This window comes from Hyla sarda, chromosome 6, assembly GCF_029499605.1.
Source record: "Hyla sarda isolate aHylSar1 chromosome 6, aHylSar1.hap1, whole genome shotgun sequence".
In the NCBI taxonomy this organism is placed as follows: Eukaryota; Metazoa; Chordata; class Amphibia; order Anura; family Hylidae; genus Hyla; species Hyla sarda.
In genome coordinates, this window is record NC_079194.1 from 263,290,177 (window position 1) to 263,306,291 (window position 16,115).

The 16,115-nt window shown below is 42.4% G+C and overlaps 1 protein-coding gene across 6 annotated transcripts in view; it reads left to right on the forward strand.

Annotated features, from left to right (window-relative positions):
• Positions 1–16,115, forward strand: part of LOC130277011 (sodium/calcium exchanger 1-like) — a 319,182-nt gene that overhangs the window by 245,784 nt on the left and 57,283 nt on the right. The gene's annotated exons all lie outside the window — the stretch shown is intronic.

Here is a 16,115-nt window from a genome sequence, read left to right on the forward strand (position 1 = left end):
ACCAACCAGCTCTGCGTTGTTGGAAATGATCAGATCCAACAAGGTATCACTTCTTGTTGTGTCCTCCACAATCTGGCCCATAAAATTATCCTGCAATAAATTTAGGAATTGTCGCCCCTTTGTAGTTTTAGCCAACCCCGGACCCCAATCTATATCTGGATAGTTAAAATCTCCCATTATTACCACTGTATCTGCCCAGGCGGCCCTCTCTATTTGTTTATGCAGCCGACCTTCTATCTCTTCAGTGATATTAGGGGGTCTGTAGATTACACCAAGTATAATTTTTTCAGTATTTCCCTCCTTTTGTAATTCTACCCACAGTGATTCCACATCTTCAGAATCATCACACACTATGGCATCGTTCACACTGACTTTCATACCACTTCTAACATACAGACAGACTCCACCACCTTTTCTGTTCATTCTATCTTTGCGAAACAATGTAAACCCCTGCAGATTGACAGCCCAGTCATGCAAGGAGTCCACCATGTCTCAGTGACCCCAACTATATCAATATGTTCCTCCAGTATCAAGGCCTCAAGCTCTCCAATTTTATTTGCTAGGCTTCTGGCATTTGTGAACATACACTTTACATTTCCATCCTTTATGTTATTGGGGTTAATGGGATTCAAGGGTGTAAGTTTTATTTTCCTATGAAGCCTATTCCTATTAACTATTCTAACCCCTCCCTCCGCTCCACCCCCAGGTACATTTATAATTCCCACCTCTCTATCTACACTATCTTCCCCCTCTTTGCTGTAGGTTCCCTCCCCCCAAGTCCCTAGTCTAAACACTCCTCCACCCTTCTAGCCATCTTCTCCCCAAGCACAGCTGCACCCTCCCCATTGAGATGCAGCCCGTCCCTACGGTAGAGCCGGTAACAGACAGCGAAGTCAGCCCAGTTCTCCATGAACCCAAACCCCAACTTCCTACACCAGCAATTCTAACTCTCCAAAAATGCATCCAGACCCCTTTTAAATTCTTTTACAGAGTTCCCCATGACCACCTCCTCCGGGAGAGAATTCCACAGTCTCACTGCTCTTACAGTAAAGAACCCCCGTCTGTGCTATATTTATACGTAGTTATTTGGTCTCCCCTAAGCCTTCTTCTTTTCTAAACTAAATAACCCTAATTCTGATAATCTTTCTGAGTACTGTAGTCCTCCCATTCCCCGTATTACCCTGGTTGCCCGTTTTTGAACCCTCTCCAGCTTCACTGTATCTTTCTTGTACACTGGTGCCCAGTACTGTCCACAGTATTCTATGTGTGGTTTGACTAGTCATTTGTATAGCAGTAGAATTATTTCCTTGTCGTGGGCATATATGCCCCTATTGATGCACCCCGTGATTTTATTTGCCTTGGCAGCAGCTGCCCGACACTGGTCACTACAGCTAAATTTACTGTTAACTAAAACTCCCAAGTCCTTTTCCATGTCAGTCGTCCCTAGTGTGCTCCCATTTAATACATAATCCCAGGCCGGATTTTTCCTCCCCATGTGCATTACCTTACATTTATCAGTGTTGAACCTCATCTGCCACTTCCCAGCCCAAGCCTCCAGCCTATCCAGATCCATTTGTAACAGTGCCCTGTCCTCTATTGTGTTTACTGCTTTACAGAGTTTAGTATCATCTGCAAAGATTGCTACTTTACTATTCAACCCCTCTACAAGGTCATTAATGAATATATTAAATAGGACAGGACCCAAGACTGAGCCCTGTGGTACCCCACTAGTTACAGTCACCCATTCAGAATAAGTACCATTAATAACCACCCTCTCTTTCCTAGCACTGAACCAGTTACTTACCCATTTACACACATTCTCCCCCAGCCCCATCCTTCTCATTTTATGCACCAACCGTTTATGTGGAACCGTATCAAATGCTTTGGAAAAATGCAGATATATGACATCCAGCGATTGCCCATGGTCCAGTCTGGAGCTCACCTCCTCATAAAAGCTGATCAGGTTAGTTTGACAGGACCGATCCCTCATAAAGCCATGCTGATATGGAGTCATACATTTATTTGTATCAAGATATTCCAAAATAGCATCTCTTAGGAAACCCTCAAACAATTTACATACAACAGAGGTTAAACTAACAGGCCTATAATTTCCAGGGTCACCTTTTGTCCCCTTTTAAAATATTGGCACCACATTTGCCATGCGCCATTCCTGGGGAACAGTCCCTGTTACTTTAGAGTCCATGAATATTAAAAATAGAGGTCTGTCTATCACCATCTGGACCTGGTGATTTGTCTATTTTCTATTTGTCTATTTTCTGTTTTTTTATGGTATACAGGGATCCATAATTAATACCTGGCAGCTACTTCAAGATTTTTCTATATTTTTTGCTACCTTCTGGGGAAACGCCGGTATACATATACATTTTAGATTTGTCTGTTTTGATTTTTTGTAGGCGGCACTGTACTTCTTACCGGGTTAGACAGGTGACCTGTAAAGGGGAGTTTGCCTTCTCTCGCTGTATTTCACCTGGCATTTGCTTTTTCCTGATCGACGTTTATAATTTCTTCTTTATCATTTTTTAAAGGGCAAACTTTCATTTTTGACCTTTTTGCAATTTATATAGTTGAAAAACATTTTGGGGTTAGTTTTACTCTCTTGGCAATGAGTCTTTCTGTCTCAATTTTTGCGGCTTTTATCTGTTTTTTTTTTCATATTTTACATTTTTCTCTATAGCTTTTTAATGCTTCACTGCCGTCCTGTTTTAGTAGTTTAAATGCTTTATTTTTGTCATTTATTGCCCCCTTAACATTTTTATTCATCCATATTGGTTTTCTTTTATTTCTGACCCTTTTATTCCCTTTTATTGTCACTGACACGTCTTCAGGATAGGAATATCATGACACATAGGCGGTAGCATACCCATTATGCCTGCTACTAGAGATCGAATCTGACAAATCTGAATTTGTAACGAATTTCATAAAAATTTGATTCGCAACAAATTGGAATATTGCTGCGATTCTATTGCGCAAATCGCATAATCAAACTCCATTTAGTGCGGTGCAGGCTCCAGGGCATCTAAAATGGCAGATCCACATGTGAGGACATGGGGCAAGGAATCCTGGTAAGGCGGAAACAAGGGTAGGCGGGATGACCCTAAATCACATGCAGGATGTAGCCTATCAGCAGCCAGTCACCCCTGTGATGTCACAGCCCTATATAATCGTCAGCCATAATCCGGCTAGTCAGTTCAGGACAGTGCTGTGGGTTACACAGACAAGTTTTTCAGCAGCGTTTCACCTCCTAGTCACGTCAGCGTTCTGGTGGACAGATAGCAGTGCATTTTTCACAGAAAATAATTTTTACTGCAGCGATTAACCTCCCAGTCACTTTCTACAGCATTGTATTACAGAGCGGGGCAGAGAGCGGTGTGTTGCCTCATGTGTTTGAACAATCTGGCTCAGCTGGAGAAACCTTAACAGAGGAGGAAGGAATAAGTTTTTAGCACAACTCTGTGTCTTTGTTCCACAACAGATGGTCTGCTGGTTATACTAGTCTGTAGACAGTAGAATACATACCCAGCAGACCATTCCTAATAGTCTTTTAGAGAGTGCAATTTTGGGTTTAGTACACAGCGACTGTGTGCTGCAGCACTATTGTATACTGCTCATGTTGTGCACAAATACGTTTTTTAAGCGTACTGTAGCGCATTTTTCTGCCCTTTTAAATGCATACCACATACCTACATCTAAGTAGTAAAAGAAAGTGATGTCCAGCGCAAAATGATGCAGAATGGAGCAATTTATTGCAGACTGTAACCTCAGTACAAGGACATGGTGGACAATTGTGACGCGTTTCGGCTCTACAACTGGGCCTTTTAGGGCCGAAACGCGTCACAATTGTCCACCATGTCCTTGTACTGAGGTTACATTCTGCAATAAATTGCTCTGTTCTGCATCATTTTGCGCTGGACATCACTTTCTTGTACTGTCTACAAGCATCAGGCATAGCCCACGCCAGAGGGAGAGAGCTGATAACTTGTGTTTACATCTAAGCAGTATACTATTTTGTACCTGTTAATCTGTCAAGGGCCTAGATACTGTGAAAGGCCAGGCAAAAGTAATCATCGGCTGGTGTTTTACTCCAATACTTTGTCCCCTCATACTTGCATACCACATACGTACATCTAAGTAATGTACTATTTTGTACCTGTTAAACTCTGAAGGGCCTAGATACTGTGAAAGGCCAGGTAAAAGTACACACCGGCTGGAGTTGTACACAAATACTGTTTTAAGCGTAGTGGAGCATATTGTTCTCCCCTCATATACGCACTAAGTATGTCAGGCAGAGAAGTGCCAGAATGTGCACAGAGGAGTGGAAGAGGCCTCAATTCATCAGGCAGACTAGGGGTGAGTGGCAGCAGGAGTCGCAGCGAGAGGCCTGAGCTCCCGGTATCGGCTAGCGGTCGGGTCTCTCCCGTCATTAATTGGTTAACTCGGTCATCCACTTCATCCCAAGTCACATCTGACACCTCCAGTCAGTGGGTTGTATAGCAATTATTTGTTTAAATTATATTAAATATTATTTAGAAATGTACAAGTCACATGCAGATTACAGGCGTCACTATTAGCATCACTGCCGCATAGTGTCTGGATGTGGCAGCAGGGTCGGGAGACCATATGGCGTCACAATTGAAGAGATTAAAGAGATTTTTTTACTTAATTTAATTTTAATTTATTGACATTTTTTTAAATCCTTTTTTGAGGACCCATTGGAGGGCAAGTCTGGTGCCAGCAGCCGCAGTTATTCCAGCTCCAAGTAGTGGAAGTGTTAAGATTTTTAAGTAGAAGAAATTTACTAATCCGGATAAAAATTTTTGAAACCAACTGGTGGCTTAACTCCTTAAGGATGTAGGGCATACCTGTACGCCCTACGCCCGGTCCCGGTGTTTAAAACGGGGTCACGCCGTGACCCCGCATCACACCGGGTCGGTCCCGGCTGCTAATCATAGCCGGGACCCTGGGCTAACAGCGCGAGGCATCGGTCGTTATGCCGCATGCTGTTAACCCTTCAGACGCAGCAATCAAAGTTGACCGCCGCGTCTGAAAACGAAAATAAACGCTTCCAGGCAGCTCAGTTGGGCTGATCGGGACATCGCAATAAAATAGCGATGTTCCAATCAGCTGGGACGCAGGCGGAGGTCTCCTTACCTGACTCCGCAGCATCCGATTGATTGCTCCAAGCCTGAGCTACAGGCTTGAGCAATCAAGCCCCTATCTGACTGACCCCTGCAAAGCTATGGCTTTGCCGGGATCAGCATAGGAGATCAGTGTGTGCAGTGCTATAGCTCCCTATGGTAGCTATAGCACTGCAAAAAAAAGTGAAAAAAAAGTTAACAAAGGCCATTTAACCCCTCCCCTAATAAAAGTTTGAATCACCCCCCTTTTCCCATAAAAAAAAATGTTTAAATAAAAATAAAATAAACATATGTGGTATCGCCGCGTGCAAAAATGTCCGAACTATAAAAATATATCGTTAATTAATCACACGGTCAATGGCGTGCGCGCAAAAAAATTCCAAAATAGTGTATTTTTGGTCACTTTTTATATCATGAAAAATATTAATAAAAAGCGATCAAAAAGTCTAATCAATACAAAAATGCTACTGATAAAAACTTCAGAACACCGACCCGTACGCAGAAAAATAAAAAAGTTATAGGGGTTAGAAGATGAAAATTTTTATTTCCTGCATGTAGCTATGATTTTTTTCCGAAGTACGACAATATCCAACCTATATAAGTAGGGTATCATTTTAACTGTATGGACCATCAGAAGAAAGATAAGGTGTTATTTTTACCGAAAAATGCACTGGGTAGAAACGAAAGCCCCTAAAATTTACAAAATGAAATTTTTTTCTTAAATTTTGTCGCACAATGAACTTTTTTTCCATTTCGCCGTGGATTTTTGGGTAAAATGACACTGCAAAGTAGAATTGGTGGCGCAAAAAATAAGCCATCATAAGGAATTTTATATGCAAAATTTAAAGCGTTATGATTTTTCGAAGGTGATGAGGAAAAAATGAAAATGCAAAAACGGAAAAGCCCTGCGTCCTTAAGGGATTAAACTTAAATTGCCCCCATTTTAAATCCACCCTTGATGACCTTGTCACATATAATACTACCTCTTTTTTGAAAGCACTTTTATGACAGATTTCTGTGTTTTTTCAGGGCTGTATATAATCAGGGCTGTAGCTCTGATGAGGTGAGTGAGGCGATCGCCTCAAGTACGCTGTTGCAAGGGGGCGCAAGGGGGGTCCTGGACACATTACACTGAGGCATTGATTCCCAACCAGGGTGCCAGGACACTCTGGTGGGAAATATGGCGCAAAATTATTATTTTTTTTCTGCCCAGGCCTGCGCACCTGTGAGTCACAGGCGTGCAGGCCAGACGGGAGTCAAAGTCTGTGTGCAGTTCCGGGACGGGTGATGCTGCAGCTCCAATCCTTGTGTATCCTCCCTCTCCTGTGGGGCAGCTCTAGACTCTGGATTCTCCCTGGTCTCTCAACAGAATGATGTGGATGGAGGGAAGGAGAAGGGGCAGCGCTGACAGAGGCCTACTCAGCTTCATGTCATGCACCCCCAGTCTTCTTTCACTCCTCTACACCTCTCTGTCACCCCTCGTAACCTCTCTGTAACCCCTGGACACCCCTCTGTTATCCCATACACCCCTCTGTCACCCCTCTACACCTTTCTGTCACCCCTCTAATCCTCACTGTCACCCCGATACACCCCACGGTTACCCTGTACACCCCTCCGTCACCCCTGTATGCCCCTCTGTTACCCATGTACACCCCTCTACACCCCTGTCTCCCATGTACACCCCTCTGTCACTGTGTGGAATAATGCAGGAGGCATTGTTTGTGCTTGGGGGGGGGGGGCTGGAGGCATTTGAGTGAGACTGGAAACATTGGGGGAGATTTATCAAAACCTGTGCAAAGGAAAAGTTGCCCAGTTGCCCATAGCAATCAATCAGATTTCTTAGGCAGATTTCTTCTAAGGTCTGGGGTGCGGACGTAGTACGTGATAATTGCTTTCTGGATTACTGCCAGATTTTTGGCCATCTATCGGCGTGCCCACGGTCGCGATTTTGGGCACCCGCTGTGAGTATGTTATCATTATCCTTGTTGTTGATGTTAGGTTTAATAGTAATTGATATTGTTATGATATTACTATGATCGTTATTACTATTATTGTTGTTATAATTATGTATTATTGTTATTGTGGTGATTAGTCTTAGGCAGCTCATCCACGCTGTGTTTTTGGGAGGGGAATAATATTATATAATGCCCCCCTGCATACAGGGCAGGGGGGCATTATATAATAGGCATGCCCACAGTTGCGGTTTTGAGCACAATGCTAACCGCTGTGAGTATGTTATCATTATCCTTGTTGTTAGATTTAATAGTCATTGGTACTGTTATGATATTACCATGATCGTTATTACCATTATTGTTGTTATCATTATTATGTATTATTGTTATGTGGTGATAAGTCTCAGGCAGCTCGTCCACGTTTGTAGCCCTGACCACAACTATAATATTCAGGGAAAAAAAAATGTTTCCCCTATATAATGTACTCATAAGTTTAAATTGGGCAGGGTCTGGGTGTTAAAATCCTAACTAATCGCTAGAACAACCCAGGAGAAGTGCATGCTTAGCACATTCTTTCCCAGTTCTATGCCACGTGACCAAGACAGGTCGAGTGCATATAGAGGAGAGAGAAGCACTCAGCCACGTGCTTCTCCCCCGCTCATTAGTAACATAGTTCATAAGGTTGAAAAAAGGCCAGAGTCCATCAAGTTGAACCCATATCTCTAATGAGTCCCTACTGAGTTGATCCAGAAAAGGCAAAAAACCCTTATCTTAGAGGTAAAAATTCCTTCCCGCCTCCAAATATGGCAGTTAGAATAAATTCCTGGATCAACCTTCTATCCCTATAAATCTAATATCTATAACCTGTAATATTATTGCGCTCCAAAAATGCATCCAGGCCCCTTTTGAACTCTTTTACAGAGTTCACCATGACCACCTCTTCCGGGAGAGAATTTCACAGTCTCACTGCTCTTACAGTAAAGAATCCCCATCTGTGCTGGTGTAGAAACCTTCTTTCCTCTAAATGTAGAGGATGCCCCCTTGTTATAGATACAGTCCTGGGTATAAATAGATCATGGGAGAGATCTCTGTATTGTCCCCTGATATATTTATACATAGTTAATACATGTCTCCAGGATTACAGTGTGTTTAGTATTGATTTAGAAATCTAGATAGATACAGTATATAGAGTATAATAATAAGCAATTATATGCTATATTGCATGTGTATATCCTGTTTTTATGGCATTATAGAAATGCCTTTTCAAAGAGTACCTGTCACCTAATACAACTTTTAATATACACTGGAGATCAAAATTAGAGAACAAAACACAATTTCCTAAATGTCAAGGTCATAGTGTAGTCCTATGTGAATATATCCTAACATGAGTAAAATAGCAGTATTTTAACCCCTTAAGGACGCAGCTCATTATCACCTTAAGGACACAGCCCTTTTTTGCAAATCTAACCACTGTCACTTTATATCAGTGCTTCTCAATTATTTTCTGTCATGCCCCCCTAGGAAGAAGAAAAAATTTTGCGCCCCCCGTGCGACTGTAAATAGTATAATTTGTCTATAAAATTGTTATAAGTATACCCCTGCATAACACTGTATCCTTATTAACGTATATGAGAATAAAAAAATAAAGAAATGTGGATCAATTTACTACAAAGAATAGCTTTATTAGCTTAACCTGGGGGTGGTCTATTGTATGGGGGGGGGGGGGTCATATCTACTTGCGGCTCCTGTATTGGATATTGACCCTTATTATTGGTATCCTCCTGCGGTGTGCTTTGTACCCCTTCCACTCCTACATTCCTGCTATGACGTCCTTTTTTTTTAATCTAGGTTACCTTCAGGGCTTAGTAACTTTACCTGCAGAGCGTCTTCCAGTATACTTTTTCCTCCTCCATCCCCTGGTTACTATTTCTTTTCCCCTTTTCAGTTTTATTATCAGATTTTGTGTTTGTCCTACCTCCTCTCCTTAACCCCTGCTCTTTATGTTCTTTCTGTGCTTCAGCTCTTGTTTTCCCACCTGGTGATGCTACGGATGTATCTTTGCGACTCTGCCTTGATGACATGCCGGCGTCCTGCTCTTTCTCCTCTGTGAGTGGCACTAGGAACCGGCGTATTGATTCCTGTATGTCTCCACGGGTCCTCTGCATGTGTCACGTGCGTTGGCGGTCACGTGGTCCTCCGCGTCGGGCTGCTACTGGGGCTGCGCTGGGTCAATCTCCAGTGATCGAGCTGCGCTGCTCCCTTTCTCCAGCCGTAGAGTTGCTAGGCAACCGACGCCGTGTGGGACGCCGCTTGCGAGTGAGTATTTGCCAAGGTCAAAGGAGCCCCCCCTTTACGGAGCCTCGCGCCCCCCCTGAGCCTCGCGCCCCACTATTTGAGAACCACTGCTTTATATATTAATAAATCTGGGATGCTTTTACCTTTCATTCTGATTTCGAGATAGTTTTTTCGTGACATATTCTACTTTAACATAGTGGTACATTTTCGACGTTACATGCATCCTTTCTTGGTGAAAAATCCCAAAATATCATGAAAATTTTGAAAATTTTGCATTTTTTGAGCTTTGAAACTCTCTGCTTGTAAGGAAAATGGACATTCCAAATAAATTATATATTGATTCACAAAAACAATATTGTCATCATAATGTTGGCATCATAAAGTTGACATTAGAGGGCTTCAAAGTATAGCAGCAATTTTCAAAATGTTCACGAAAAATTCTAAATCTGAATTTTCAGGGACCAGTTAAGTTTGAAGTGGATTTGATGGTCCTTTCTGTGAGAAATACCCCACAAATGACCCCATTATAGAAACTGCACTCCTCAAAGTATTCAAAATGACATTCAAAAGTTTGTTAACCCTTTAGATGTTTCACAGGAACAGCAGCAAAGTGGAGGAGAAAAATTAAGATCTACATTTTTTACACTAACATGTTCATGTAGCCCAATTATTTTCATTTATAAGGTTATAAGGAGAAAAAGTCCCACAAAATTTGTAGCCCAATTTCTCTTGAGCAAGGAAATACCTCATATGTTGATGCAAAGTGCTCTGCGGGCTCACAACATGGCTCAAAAGGGAAAGAGCAACTGTGGGTGAATTTAGCTGAAATGGTTTCTGGGGAGCATGTTGCATTTAGCAAGCCCCCATGGTGCCAGAACAGCAAAAAAAAAAAAACCCGCTTGGCACACTATTTGGGAAACTACACCCCTCCAGGAACATAACAATGGGTATAGTGAGCCTTAACACCTCACAGGTGTTTGACAGGTTTGCGTTGAATTTGGACGTGAAAATGAAAAATATGATTTTTAACACTAAAATTATGGGGTTGCTCAAAATTTTTCACTTTCACATCGGGTAATAGGAGAAAATGGACACCAAAATTTGAAGCCCAATTTCTCCTGAGTAAGGAAATACCCCATATGTGGATGTAAAGTGCTCTGCTGGCGCACTACAGGTCTCAGAACAGAGGGAGCACCATTGGGCTTTTGGATAGAGAATTTGTTTGGAATAGAAGTCTGGGACCATGTGCATTTACAAAGGCCCCATGGTGCCAGAAAAGTGAATCCCCCCCACATGTGACCCCATTTTGGAAACTACACCCCTCACAGAATGTAACAAGGGGTACAGTGAGCATTTACACTCCACTGCCATTTGACAGATCTTTAGAACAGTGGGGTGTGAAAATGAAAAATTAAATGTTTCATTTTCATGGACCACTGTTCAAAAAATCTGCCAGACATCTGTGGGGTGTAAATGCTCAATGTACCCCTTGTTACATTCTGTGAGGGATGTAGTTTCCAAAATTGGGTCACATATTGGGGGGGGGGACACACTGTTCTGGCACCATGGGGGCTTTGTAAACTCCAGCCAAATTCTCTCTCTAAAAGCCCAATGGCGCTCCTTCTCTTCTGAGCCCTGTAGTGCATCCGCAGAGCACTTAACATCCACATATGGGGTATTTCCTTACTCAGAAGAAATGGGGTTACAAATTTTGGGCGCTTTTTTCCTATTTTCCTTTGTGAAAATGAAAAATTTAGGGTAACACCAGCATTTTAGTAAATTTTTTTTATTTTTTTTCATTTTCCCATCCAACTTTAACCTCTTCAGGACGCAGGGCGTACCTGTATGCCCTGCTCCCGATTCCGGTGTTTAAAACGGGGTCACGCCGTGACCCTGCATCACACCGGGTCGGTCCCGGCTGCTAGTCATAGCCGGGACCCTGGGCTAACAGCAGCGCCCGGCACCAACCGTTGTGCCGCGCGCTATTAACCCTTCAGACAGCTGAAGTCACTTCTCTGTCACAGCATGTTTACATGCTGTGACAGTTTAACTTCAGGATGAGCCGGCTCGTCCTAATGCGGCAAGTACTCGCTGATTAGGACGTGCCGGCTCGTCCTGCGTCGGCAACCAGTTAAGCTTACTTCATAAATTGTGTTTATTATAAAGCACAGAATAAAAATGTAAATGAGGTAATTGAAAAAGAACAATGATCAAAATTAGAGAACACTTTCAGATACCTGCAAGTTTTTGGTGTTAATCTGGCAACTCAATGATTTGACAAACCCCAGTTGACTGGCAGCCTAACTTTCCAGTTTTCACTGACTTTGCAAAACTGGTGTGCTGTTTCAAACTGACTGAATCCCTCCGGCAGCAGGTTGTCCAGATGAAGGCCAAAGGGGTGACCCTATCAGCAATAGAAAGAGAAGTTGGTTGTTCCAAGTCTGTGATTTCTAGAATATTGCATCTTTACAACATCACAAACTCATTCAAGTCCCCCAAGAAGGTTGGTCGCCATCGAAAGACAAATCCAAGAGAGGACAGGATAATGCGGAGAATCTCCATGGATAATTGTTTCAACACTTGAGCTGGAATTGCTCACCAGTTCAGCAATGAACAGGGTAAGGATCTGTCTTGTCATACAGTGTCTCGACGATTAAGAGCATTTGGACTGTTGTTATGATATTAGTATGATCGTTATTACTATTATTGTTATCATTAATATGAGAAGTGCATGATTAGCGCATCCCATTAGCGCATCCCATTAGCGCATCCCAGTTCTATGCAACGTGACCAAGACAGTGAACAAACTTCTCATTAGCAGAAAGAATCAAAAGGCTAGACTCCCCTTTGCTGAGGAGCATGTTGTGTGGACAGAGGAGAAGTGGTCCAGAGTTCATTTTAGTGATGAAAGCAAGTTTAATTTATTTGGGTCTGATAGGAAACATTATGGCCCACATTTATCATTGTAGGTGTAAGTGAAGCATTTTTTTACACCTTTTTTTTTTTTTTTTTTTTGTGTGCTGATAATTTGTAGGAACACCAAATGTATTAAATGGTCAAAGAGCATTTGATAAATTTTGTGCAGGTCACATTTTCTGAAATATCTATCTTCACATACACCAAAAAGCTACACCATGTCTGGGCTGGTGTAGTTTTAGAGACTTTTCAGTGACTTTCCACCTTTTTTGCTCCTTTTCACAAAAAAGGTGCAGTTGATAAATCCCTTCCATATCATGTCTATTGCCAAAATCAGTGGATTGCAACTCAAAATCAGCAGAAATGTGTAAATAAAAAGGTGCAAAAAAAAAAAGGCACAAAAAACCCTGCTTGCTCCTTTTTTTGCCCCTTTTTAGACAAAAAAAAAAAAAAAACAGTCTAAAGACAATGATAAATGTGGGCCTATGTTCATCGACAAACTGGGGAAAGTCTGAACCCAAAGTGTGTAAAGAAGTCAGTGAAAGGTGGAGGAGGAAGTGCCATGGTTTGGAGAATGTTTTCTGTAGCAGGAGTTGGACTTCTCATACAGCTACATGGCAGGGTAAATTCAAGTGTGTATCAGAACCTTCTTCAACAACACATGGTTCCTTCCTTGCCTACAGAACTCAATCAGCAGCAATTTTCATGCAGGACGATACCCCGTCACACAGTAAAGCGTGTAAACCAGAGTCCTGATCTAAACCCAATAGAAAACCTCTGAAAAATCCTTGGTGACAAAGTTATGGCAGAGAAACCCACAACAGTCACAGAGCTGTGGAAGAGACTGGAAGAAGAGTGGACCAAAATCACACCAGAGCAGTGTGAGAGACTAGAGATGTCCAGTGGGGGGCGCAGATGTGCTGAAGTCATTCAAAGCAAAGTTCTGCACACTTCCTACTGATTGGTGACTGTTTTAACCTTCAGAAATTTGATTAGAATCTTTCTCTGTGCTACAGTCACTGCTTTTCTCTAATTATGATCATCATGAAAAATAAAGGTTTTATGTTGATATACTGTGGGTGTTTTGTAAAACATTGTTCTAATGGCATGGTGCACCCCTTACAAAAAATCCTTCAAATGATGATCAATGTAGACTACATTATTTCTGAAAAAAATCAAGTGTTCATAAATTGTTCTCTAATTTTGATCTCCAGTGTACACAGAGCAGGATTATAGGAAAGGTATCTAGGGCACATGCTTTTGGTCCTTCACCACTCATCCTTCCTGCATAGGCCAATTATTTTTCTAGTTAAATCGCAACCTCCACATCCATACTTTATCATTCACCATGAATATACCTTATTCTAGCTTACTAGATATCCTAGTAAGGGTTGTCAAAATTATCATACACAAAAAACGGTGACAGGGCTATAGTATGTCAAGCAGTAGAGGCAACCCAGTCAGCTTCATATCTGTAGGGCCATGATCATGAAGATAAAGCATGTGGTTATGCAAATAGGGACTACAGTAAGGTACTGCATGATTTGTACATTACATGTTAATTCAAATTTATAGAAATTGAGATGCAGGTGTAAGCAAATGATCAGCAAATAAAATTGTATTGTAAAAAAAAATGATGTTCAATCTAACCTCTTGGGGACGAAGGGCGTACAGGTATGCCCTTTCTCCCTGGTACTTAAGGACCAAGGGTGTACCTGTACACCTGTGGGAATTTCGGTCCCCTATCAGCAGGCACCCCGTGCAAATGCAATAGCTATACAGTGGTCTCTAAACTGTAGCCCTCCAGATGTTGCAAAACTACAACTCCTAGCATGCCCAGACAGCTGTTTGGGCATGCTGGAATTTGTAGTTTTGCAACAGCTGGAGGGTCACAGTTTTGGAGATCACTGTAAAGAGATCTCTTACTGTGGCCCTCTAGATCTTGCAAAACTACAACTCCTAGCATGCCCACACAGCAGTTTTCTGTCAGGGCATCCTGTGATTTGTAGTTTTGCAACATCTGGAGGGCCACAGTTTGGAGATCACTGTGCAGTGGTCTCTAAACTGTAGCCCTCGAGATGTTGAAAAACTGTAAATCCCAGCATGACCAAAAAGCAAACAGCTGTCTCGGTATGCTGGGAGTTGTAGTTGTGTACCTCCAGCTGTTGCACAACTACATCTCCCAGCATGCCCTTCGGTTATTAGTACATGCTGGGAGTTGTAGTTTTGAAACAGCTGGAGGCACACTGGTTGGAAAATACTGAGTTAGGTAACAGAACCTAACTGAAGGTTTTCCAACCATTGTGTCTCCAGCTGTTGCAAAACTACAACTCCCAGCATGCACGGTCTGTCAGTGCATGGGAGTTGTAGTTTTGAAACAGCTGGAGGTCCCCCCCCCCCCCACTAAGTGAATGTACAGGGTACATTCACACGGTCGGGTTTACAGTGAGTTTCCTGCTTCAAGTTTGAGCTGCGGCAAATGTTTTGCCACTGCGCAAACTCCTAGCGGGACACTCACCGTAACCCGCCAATGCGAATGTACCATAAAAACACTACACTATACTACAATAACACATAATAAAGGGTAAAACACTACATATAAACCCCCTTACACTGTCCCCCCAATAAAAATGAAAAAATTATCATACGGCAGTGTTTCCAAAATGGAGCCTCCAGCTGTTGCAAAACAACCACTCCCAGTATTACTGTCCAGGCATGCTGGGAGTTTAGCAACAGCTGGAGGCACCCTGTTTGGGAATCACTGGCGTAGTATACCCCTATGTCCACCCCTATGCAATCCCTAATTTAGTCCTCAAATGCACATGGCGCTCTCTCACTTCGGAGCCCTGACGTATTTCAAGGAAACCGTTTAGGGCCACATATGGGGTATTTCCGTACTCGGGAGAAATTGCACTACAAATTTGGGGGGGGGGGGGCTTTTTCTCCTTTTAACCCTAATGAAAGGGAAAAGTTGGGGGCTACACCAGCCTGTTAGTGTAAACAAATAAAAATCTTAACATGCTGGTATTGTCCCATACGTTTTATTTTCACAAACGGTAAAAGGAAAAAAAGACCCCCAAAATTTGTAACGCAATTTCTCCTGAGTACAGAAATACCCCATATGTGGGCGTAAAATGCTCTGCGGATACACAACAAGGCTCAGGAGTGAGAGCGCACTATGTACATTTGAGGCCTAAATTGGTGATTTGCACAGGGGTGGCTGATTTTACAGCGGTTCTGACATAAACGCAAAAAAAAAATGTGACCCCATTTTAGGAACCACACCCCTCACGGAATGTAACAAGGGGTATAGTGAGCCTTAACACCCCACAGGTGTTTGAAGAATTTTCATTGAAGTTGGATGAGAAAATGAAAAAAAGCTCCACAAAATTTGTAACCCCATTTATTCTGAGTAAGAACATACCCCATATGTGGATGTAAAGGGCTCTGCGGGTGCACTACAATGATCAGTAGAGAAGGAGCGCCATTGGGCTTTTGGAGAGAAAATTTTTCCGGAATTGGAGTGTTTACAAAGCCCCCATAGTGCCAGAACAATGACCCACCCCCCCACATGTGACCCCATTTTGGAAACTACACCCCTCACGCAATGTAATAAGGGCTACAGTGAACATTTACGCCCCATAGGTGTCTGACAGATTTTTGGAACAGTGGTCCGTGAAAATAAAAAATGTAATTTTTCATTTGTACAGCCCACTGTTCCAAAGATCTGTCCAACGCCAGTGGGGTGTAAATACTCACTGCACCCCTTATTAAATTCTGTGAGGGTTGTAGTTTC